Here is a 10,073-nt window from a genome sequence, read left to right as displayed (position 1 = left end):
TAAATAATACTGTTCAGTTTCTTAGGACAGCCATAACAAAGTATCACAAACTGGGTGACTTAAAACAACAGACATTTATTCTCTCATGGTTCTGGAGGCTAGAATTCAGAAATCAAGGTGTTAGTCAGCAGGTTGTTTCCTGTTTTGGAGGTTCTTCAGAAGAATCTGTCGCTGTCGTCCAGCATCTGGTAGTTACTGGCAATCCTTGATGGTCCTTAGCTTATAGATGCATCACTCCAATTGCTGCCTCCATCTTTACATGACTTTCTCTCTGCATCCAAATTTTCCTCTTCTTGTAAGGACACCAGTCATTGCATTAAGGTCAACCCTAATCCAGTATGACTTCACCTTACTTAGATCTTTAAAGACTCTAGGGGACACAATTCAACTCACAACCAACGCTCATTAACCCTGCTCACTTTTCAAAAATTAACTAGTTACCAAAGATTTGTTATTCATCTCCCAAAACTTAATCCAGAGAAATGTTGCCAGCTCCCCCTTTTATCTTACTTTTTTATCCTGAATATTGCCTGAGTACCTCCCACAATAATGGGGGAACTATGTATTTGGCTATAAACAAAGAGGAAAAGGCTCTTTTCTGACCTTTTAGCTGAAGGGACGTGTGAGCTACTCACTGTTCCCCCTCTAAAATGGATGTGGATGTGCGTATCCAACGCAGTATGCTTAAGCATAATATATCCAAAATGGCTCTATTGTGGTTTCTCTATTTGCACTCCCATTTTTCTCCTGTCTATAGAGACTTGACATTCTAGAACACTGCATATTTTGAACAAAATGTCCTTTTCTTATTCAGCACCTCATTGTGGTAGATAAAAAGTGAATGAAACGCTAAAAGTAATCTGTAATTTGTTCTTAACAAATGGCAGAGGAGTAACAGGGGTAATGATGTTTTATAAAGGAAAGACTAATTACAATGGGAACCAAACATAGCAAAGACCCAATTTTCATCTATCAAACAGAAAATGTCACTAACACATCTGGGTGTTTTTGCTTGTTCTTAATAGTAGCTTGAAATAATGACAGTTGGGGAAACTGTTATGTTTGTACTAAAATTGTCCCAAAGTTTGATTTATAGTCAGTCATCTCCCATTTGGCAGCAGCTTAGAAGAAAGCAGCAGTAGTGAGAATTCTGGCAGATTTTGCCCTTGAGGTTAAGATATTAAACAAAAATGAAAACTAATATATCTTCAGACAGAAGTGTGGTACTTAAAGTTGAGTATTTGAGAGACAATCTTATAAAATGTTTCTCCTTAAAAATGATTTTATTAGCGCAATTAAAAATCTAGAAAACGGTTATTTTGAAAGTTGTGTAAGAGATCTATTCCAATCTCTCTTGCTTTATGGAGTCAGATAAATCTATATATAGCTATTCCTGGTATATGCTTCACTCATTATCTCTATATATAGATCTGTAGATAGAATATTCACTGTGAACATAGGTCACACTGTATTCACAGAAGGATTGCATCTTGTAATCTTGAAACTATAAAATTCCTTGACTAGTTCACAGAGTTGGCCCTGGGAAGTGATAAGTCAGAGGTATCTCTATAGCTATATTTCTTGTTATCCATCTATCTATCTATCATTTCCATTCAACAAATATTTGCTGAGCATCTAATACACATATACACTTTTGTCTGTTGCTATGGGTTTAACGACAACCACAGAAAGAAAAAGCCTCTGTCCTTTAAGATCTTACAATAAGGGGAGAAACCTACAACAATTCTACGTTTGGCACCGTGGCTAACAATACTACATTTATGTAATAAAAAAGACTCTTTCTGATATAATACAAGTAGCTCCTGCAGAAGTAACAAAAGCAAATTTGAAACATATTGTTGATCTCTAAGAAAGTAGGAGAATCCTTATAGAGTCGGGGGGGGGGAAGGAAAATGGGGTTTAAATCAGAGCATGACGTATAAAGCAGAAGCCAAGGATAACTGGGAGGAAAGGGCCAAGACCAGGAGCCTAGAGTTTTGAGATTAGCAAAAGGGTAAAAAAGGAAATGGGAGGTTAGTCCTTTATAGGAATTCTATATCTGGGGTCTGTGGGCTCTCAAGTTATTTGTGAAAGAATTGAAATAATCCCGACTTAATAAAAAAAAGAAAAAAATCACACCTTTATTTTCATATATCCCTAATTAAAATTTCCTCTAATTATAAAATTTAAGCAGTAGTTTGAGCAATAACTGTCTTTGCTTCCAAAAAAAACAACAAAAAACAGATATTTCATATCACATTAGACTGTAACAGTAACTTGAAATGATCTTTATGTTTATTATGACTGTTTTGCAATTATAGTAGTTACCAGACAAATCACTAGATCTTATTATTTAATGCATAAAGAAGCACATATATTAATATGTCACACATTTGTTTTTTAATCTTTGGTAAATGTTCTGTCAGCCTAATTAGCTGGAGTGCCTTCTAACAACAGAAATTTATGTCTCACTGTTCTTGAGGCTGGAAAGTCCATGATCAAGATGCCAGCAGATCTAGTGTCTGGAGAGAACCTGCTTCCTAGTTCATATTCTCACTGTGTCCTCACATAACAGAGGGAAGCAAGGGAGCTTTCTGAGGTCTCATTAATGAGGCCACTAATGCTATTCATGAGGGCTGCACCCTTATGACCTAATCACCAAAGGACATCATCACATCACGCGTTAGTTTTCAACATAGGAATTTGTGGTGGACAAAAACATTCAGCCTATAGCAACTATACTTCAATGTAATTGTAATCATTTGTAATCCTATGGGTTTTATGTAATCAAAAATATTCCAGGAAGGGTGCACAGGCTTCACTGGATTGCCAAAGGAATCTAGACTTCTGCATTAATGAAAGAGTAAGCTAGAAAAATACTGTCTTACAGGAAACTGAGCCTATAAAGAAACCTATTTCCCTCTGCTATGGCTGTGGTAGTAAAAAATAAGATAATATTACCATTGATGATAGCTACCCTTAAGAATTTACAATCCACAATCAGACATCTGTTCATTCATGGGAACAGTCAGAGAAACCTCTAATTCAGAAAGTTAAGTGTGTCCTTGTTGGTAACACTTTCAGGTATATGACAGGCACAAATGTCATTTCTTTCTGGTGAAAACATCCAACTGGACTCCTAAGATTTCTCATAGACCATATTTAAAATATAATCAGCTCAAAATAAAAATTCTTAAGTAAATGAAGAAATAACATACCATGAGCAAGAGTCAGAAGAAGATAAAAAATTAAAAAAAAAAGCTTAGCCCGCCCCCTGCCAAGGATTTCAGATATTTAGAATTATCTGATTCAGAATATAAAATACTCTGTTTAACAACAACAAAAAATTAATTGAATCAAAAAGTAAATAAGAATAAGTAAATACCAAATATGGCCAAGTCGTAAATAAAACCCCTCAAAAATATTAGAAATAAAATATATCAGTATTGAATGTTAAATTTCACAACTGAGTTATAGATACAGATTATACTTAAAGTCTAAAATTAGACTTTGAATCTAATTAGAGACCGATAAAAAGATAATTAACATATTGAAAAGCAGAATTAAAGAACTGATCCATAATTAAGGACAAATAATGAGACTAAAATAACTAAAAAAATAAGAGCTTCTGGTCAAGATCACAGAGTAGGTAAATGCTGTTGCTCACCTCTTCCCACGACCACATCAAAATTACAACTGAAGAACCATCACCGAGAATCACCTGAAGTCTAGTGGAACAGAAGTCCTATAAATAAGAACATATAGAAGAAGCTACATTGAGACTGGTAGGAGAGGTGAAGACTCTGAAAAAGCTGGTTCTACACCCACATGTGTTGGTTAAAAATTGGGAGGGATATCTTGGCTGCAAAGGTACACCCTGGAGGAGCGAGGGGTCACAGACCCACACCAGGCCCCTCAATCCAGGGATCCAGGGCCAGGGAGAGAAATCCCATAACTTCTGGGTGTGAAAATCATCAGAGATTGTGGCTGAATGAAACAAAGGGCTGTTGGAGTCTCATGTGTTCCTCTTAAAGGGCCCATGCATGGATTACTCACTGATGAACTCACTCACTCTGAGCTTCAGCATGGGGGCAGCAGCTCAAAAGGCACTGGGGACATACAGAGAGGAAATGAATTGTCAGGGCAAGGGATGAAGAGGCAGCTTTCTGCCAGACAGAAGTGCTGGCACAAGCCATTGTTCTTTTGTTAAGCCCTCCCCTCACCCAGCCTGCAAGTGCAGGATGGGGGACATATCTGAGTCTTCATCAACCTGGCTACCACCATTCATTAGCCCCACCCTGGTGATTACCTGAGACCCTACCCATCATGTGGGCCCACCCATGCCAATTTCCATACAAATGGCCTGTCTTCACTCATGCTTGCTAAAACCTCTCAAAGGTTCACAAACCACAAACAAGCAGTATCTGGCCTCAATGTGCAGCATACCTCTTGCTAAGGAGCCCCAAGCCTGGCACTAGTGGAAGCCAGCCTCAGCTCACAGCTTAGTCTCTCCCAGGTACTTCCAAGCCCAGCACAAGTGGCAACTATACGCAGACCACTTTGTAGCTCATAACAAGTGGCCCCAGACAGGGCACAGGCAGCAGCTGATATGTGCTGGCCCCAGAACCAACACACCCAGTGCCCAGCTTCAGACCACACCAGAGCACCACCCAACCACCTCCACAAATGACACACCCAAATGACAGACTCAGCAGGCACCAGAGCCCTGGTAAAGCAAATCCTGCTCCATAGGGTCAGCCCCTACACAAAAGTTCCTTCACTGTAGTCAGAGCCAGTCCTCATAACCAATAAGCCTGAGGGTCAACCCCTCTCACTGACATGTCAACAGCCACCAAGGCTCAACTACAACAAGAGGGCACACACAGCCCACACAAGGGACACACCTGTAGCAACCTGCTCAGGTGACTAGGGAAACTATGCCACTGGGCCCCACAGGACACCTACTACATAAGACCACTCTACCAAGATCACAAGACATAGCATCTCTACCTAATACATAGAAATGTACACTAGGAGGCAGCCAAAATGGGGAGAGAAAGATGTAATATACCCCAAATGAAAGAATAGAATGAAGCTCCAGAAAAGTAAATAAAATAGAGAAGTCCAGAAAAGTAAATAAAATAGAGACAAGCAATCTACCAGATGCAGAGTTCAAAACACTGGTTATAAGGATGCTCAATGATCTCAGGGAGAACTTCAACAAAGAGACAGGAAACATAAAAATGGAGACAGAAAACATAAAAAAGAACCAGTCAGAAATGAAGAATACAATAATCTAAATAAAGAATACATTAGAGGGCATTAATAGATTAGCAGAGGATTGAATCAGTGATTTGGAAGATAAGGTAGCAGAAAACATACAAACAGAAGAGCAAACAGAAAAAAGAATTTAAAAAAATGAGGATAGTTTAAGGGGCCTCTGGAACAATATCAAGTGACCAACAATCGCCTCATAGGGGTACAAGGAGAAGAGAGAGAGCAAGGAATTGGAAACCTATTTGAAGAAATAATGATGAAAAACTTCCCTAACCTGGTGAAGTAAATAGACATACTAGCCCAGGGAACTCAGAAAGTCCCAAACAAGATGAACCCAAAGAGGCCCACACCAAGACACATCATAATTAAAATGCCAAAGGTTAAAGACAAAGAGAGAATCTTAAAAGCAGCAAAAGAAAAGCAGTTAGGGGCCAGCCCGGTGGCTCAGGCGGTTAGAGCTCCATGCTCCTAATTTCAAAGGCTGCCGTGGGCTCTCAGCCAAAAGGTTGCCTGTTCAATTCCTTGAGTCCCGCAAGGGATGGTGGGCAGCGCCCCCTGAAACAAAGATTGAACACGGCACCTTGAGCTGAGCTGTCGCTGAGCTCCTAGATGGCTCAGTTGGTTGGAGCGTGTCCTCTCAACTACAAGGTTACCAGTTCAATTCCTCGAGTCCCACAAGGGATGGTGGGCTGCGCCCCCTGCAACTAAGCAATGGCAACTGGACCTGGAGCTGAGCTCTGCCCTCCACAACTAAGACTGAAAGGACAACAACTTGAAACTGAACGGCACCATCCACAACTAAGATTGAAAGGACAACAACTTCACTTGGAAAAAAAAAAATCCTGAAAGTACACACTGTTCCCCAATAAAGTCCTGTTCCCCTTCCCCAATAAAATCTTAAAAAGAGAGAGAGAGAGAGAGAGAGAGAGAGAGAAGCAGTTAGTTACCTACAAGGGAGCTCCCATGAAACTAATGGCTGATTTCTCTGCAGAAACTCTGTGGGCCAGAAGGGATTGGCATAAAATATTCAAAGTGATGAAAAGCAAGGACCTACAACCAAGATCAGTCTACCAACAAAGCTATCATTTAGAGTCAAAGGACAGATAAAGAGCTTCCAGAAAAGAAAAAGTTAAGGGAGTTCATCACCACCAAACCAGCATTACAAGAATTGTTAAAGGGACTTCTTGAAGAAGAAGAAGGAGGAGGAGGAGGAGGAAGAGGAGGAGGAGGAGAAAAGTTCAAAAATATGAATAATAAAATGGCAATAACTACATATCTATGAACAATTACTTTAAATGTAAGTGGATTAAATGCTCCAATCAAAAGACTGAATGGCTGAATGGGTAAGAAAACAAAACCCTTACATATGCTGCCTACAAGAGACTCATTTCAGATTGAAAGACACACACAGACTGAAAGGGATAGAAAAGATATTTTATGAAAATGGAAAAAAAACAAACAAAAAAAACCACGCTGAGGTAGCAATACTTATACCAGACAAAATAGACTTTAAAATAAAGGCACATAACAAGAAACAAACAGGGACCCAGTAATCCCACTTCTGGGTATTTATGCAAAAAAATCCAAAACACTACTTCGAGGGGATGTGCTCATCCATGTGGTCATTGCAGCATTATTCACAATAGCCAAGATACAGAAGCAACCTAAATGTCTATCAATAGATGATGGATAAAGAAGTGGATGGATATATATAATGGAATATTACTCAGATATAAAAAAAGAATGAAATATTGCCGTCTGCAACAACATGGATGGACCTGAGAGTATTATGCTAAGTGAAATAAGTCAAACAGAGAAAGACAAATGCCATGTGATTTCATTTATATCTAGAATCTAAAAAGCAATATGAACTAATAAAACAGAAACAAACTCTTAGATACAGAGAACATTTTGATGGTTGCCAGATGGGAGGGATGTTGGGAGAGTAGATGCAAAAGGGTTGGTATTAAGAAGTATAAATCGGTCAGTACAAAATAATCATGGAGTTGTAAAGTATAGCACAGGAAATACAGTCAATAATATTGTAATAACCATGTATGGCGTCAAATAGTTACTAGATTTATTGGGGTGATCACTTCCTAAGTTATATAGATGTCTAATCACTATGTGGTACACCTGAAAGTAATATTGCTATGTCAACTGTAATTGAAAAAATAAAAAAATTATTTAAAAAATAAATAAGAAATTTAAAACTGAAAAAATAAAGACATACAGGATAAAGTGAAGGAACCTACCATAGGTCTTATTGATGTTCCAGAAATGAGCTGATGTAGACAATGGAAGAGATCTAACATTTGAAGAGAGAATGACTAAGACATTTTCAGGATGTGTGATATATGCCAATATTCACGTTCAGGAATCCCAATGAATTACAATCATAATAACAAAGTCAGGAATATCAAAATAAAATTGCTGAACATGAAAAACAAAAAGATCTTAAAAACAGCCACAGAATAATGCAGAGATAATTTTTAAATAAATGAAAATTAGACTGATATCAAACTTTTCAAGAGTAGTATTAGAATCCAGATTTCAATGTAATGATCAAATTGTTGAGTGAAAATAACCGCAACTCTAAAAGTACATACCCAGTAAGACTGTCTTTCAAGAACAGGGGTAAAATAGGGAGCGCAATGCCAGGACACCCAGGACTGCCACAGGTGAGCCCACTGGTGGGGCCACATGCTGCCGCCACAGAACTGTGCCTGGGCTGGCCCTAAGGGTACCTGGGGATTGGCATTTTTTACCATCTGTGAAAACTTCCCTATAATTCGTTTTTCCTCACTCCCATCTTAAGAATTATACCAAACTGAAAAGATATGAATGAGTATCCTCAAAAAACAAAAAGGAAGATTTTACACCCTTCTCCTTATTCAGATTCCTCTGAAATAAGCAGAATTGCAGACGGATTCAATGGAATTTTTTTCTGATCATTGTTCTAGTGTCTGTTCTATGAGACAACCAGACTTAAAATATTTTGACAACAAAATGATGATTCTGATACAGACACATTAAATGACTTGCCAAAATTTACAGATGGAATCAAGGCCAGAAACAAAAATCAGAACTATCTGGTTCCCAGTGCCGTACTTAGAATTCTAGACCACACTGCCTTGTCTACAAAAAATATGCTGATGAAATTTGTAGTGAAGAATGTGACTCACCTGAATCAATCAACAAACAAACTCAAGAGGAGAGTCCTACAGAAGTTCACACTGCTGAAGATGTTCCATTAGCTGCAGAAGTACCTGCAGTTGCTGAAGATCATGATATAGACAGAAAACAATTCTCAGAGTCTCCAAGACCAAACTGATGAAGAGCCACTGGCTAAACTGCAAGATTCTTGACAAGAGCCAAGCCTTGAATGTGACTGCCCAGCAGAAATGGCCTGTACTGAGAGCTAATAGCAGTGGCCTCTATAAATGTGAACTTTGCGAATTCAACAGCAAAGATTTTTCAGATTTAAAGCAGCATATGATCCTGAAGCATAAGCGTACTGATTCAAGTGTGTGTCGAGTATGCCAGGAAAGTTTCTCTACCAACATGCTTCTGATCGAACACGCCAAACTGCATGAAGAGGATCCCTGCATTTGTAAATACTGTGATTATAAGACAGTAATTTTTGAGAACCTCAGCCAGCACATTGTAGACACCCATTTTAGTGATCACCTTTATTGGTGTGAGCAGTGTGTTGTGCAGTTCTCCTCAAGCAGTGAACTCTACCTACATTTCCAGGAGCACAGCTGTGATGAACAGTACTTGTGTCAGTTCTGTAATCATGAGACAAATGACTCAGACGTCTTGCATAGCCATGTGGTAAATGAACATGCATGTAAATTAATAGAGTGACAAGTATAACAATGGAGAACAGGAACAGTACAACCTCTTGACCAAAATTACCTTTGACAAATGTAAAAATTTCTTTATATGTTAAGTATGTGGTTTTCAGAGTAGACTTCATACAAATGTTAACAGGCATGTTGATATTGAGCATACAAAAATGTTTCCTCATGTTTGTGACGACTGTGGGAAAGGCTTTTCAAGCATGCTGGAATATTGCAAACATTTAAATTCACATTTATCTGAAGGGATTTATTTATGTCAATACTGTGAACATTCAACAGGACAAATAGAAGATTTTAAAATTCATCTAGACTTCAAGCATTCAGCTAACGTACCTCATAAATGTAGTGACTGCTTGATGAAGTTTGGAAATAAAGAGAAATTATTAAGTCACCTTTCAGTACATGAGTCAGCTTGATTATTCTCTTTAACTTCCATAATATTAATGTAAAATAATAAATATGACTTTTTTGGGGGAAAAATGTACAAGGGTAAAATAAAGACATTTTTAGATAACCAGAAACTGTGATAGCTTACCACTTGCAGACTCTCAAAAAATGACCTTTTAAATGGTAAACATCAGGAAGAAAAAAAATAATTCAAAAAGTAAGATTTGAGATACAATAAAAATGGTGAGGAAAAAATCTGTAAAGATTTAGACAAATCTGAAAAACTTGGTTGTATAAAACAGTCATAATGCTAAAATTGTAAGTTTTTTTTTTAAAGATAGAAATAAAATCCTGAATAACCACAGCAAGTAAGCCCAGTGGGAGGATATCAGAGAAAAATAATTATAAGACCCTTGTATTATTCAATAAGTTCAGACACTGATTAATTTTAGATTTTCAATGTACAAGGAAAACCAGTAAAAGGAGATAAATGGTGTATATATTCCTAACAAGAATAGGGAAGAAAAGTTAAATAAGAAAAAA

At 37.9% G+C, this 10,073-nt stretch overlaps 1 pseudogene; it reads left to right on the top strand.

The window, feature by feature from the left end:
• The first annotated feature begins 8,117 nt into the window (after positions 1–8,117).
• On the top strand, positions 8,118–9,559 carry LOC117031350 (zinc finger protein 639-like; annotated as a pseudogene).
• The last annotated feature ends 514 nt before the right edge of the window (positions 9,560–10,073 follow it).

Source organism: Rhinolophus ferrumequinum, chromosome 11 (genome assembly GCF_004115265.2).
Source record: "Rhinolophus ferrumequinum isolate MPI-CBG mRhiFer1 chromosome 11, mRhiFer1_v1.p, whole genome shotgun sequence".
In the NCBI taxonomy this organism is placed as follows: domain Eukaryota; kingdom Metazoa; phylum Chordata; class Mammalia; order Chiroptera; family Rhinolophidae; genus Rhinolophus; species Rhinolophus ferrumequinum.
Note: the sequence above shows the minus strand (reverse complement) of the source record. Positions and strands in the feature narration are given on the sequence as shown.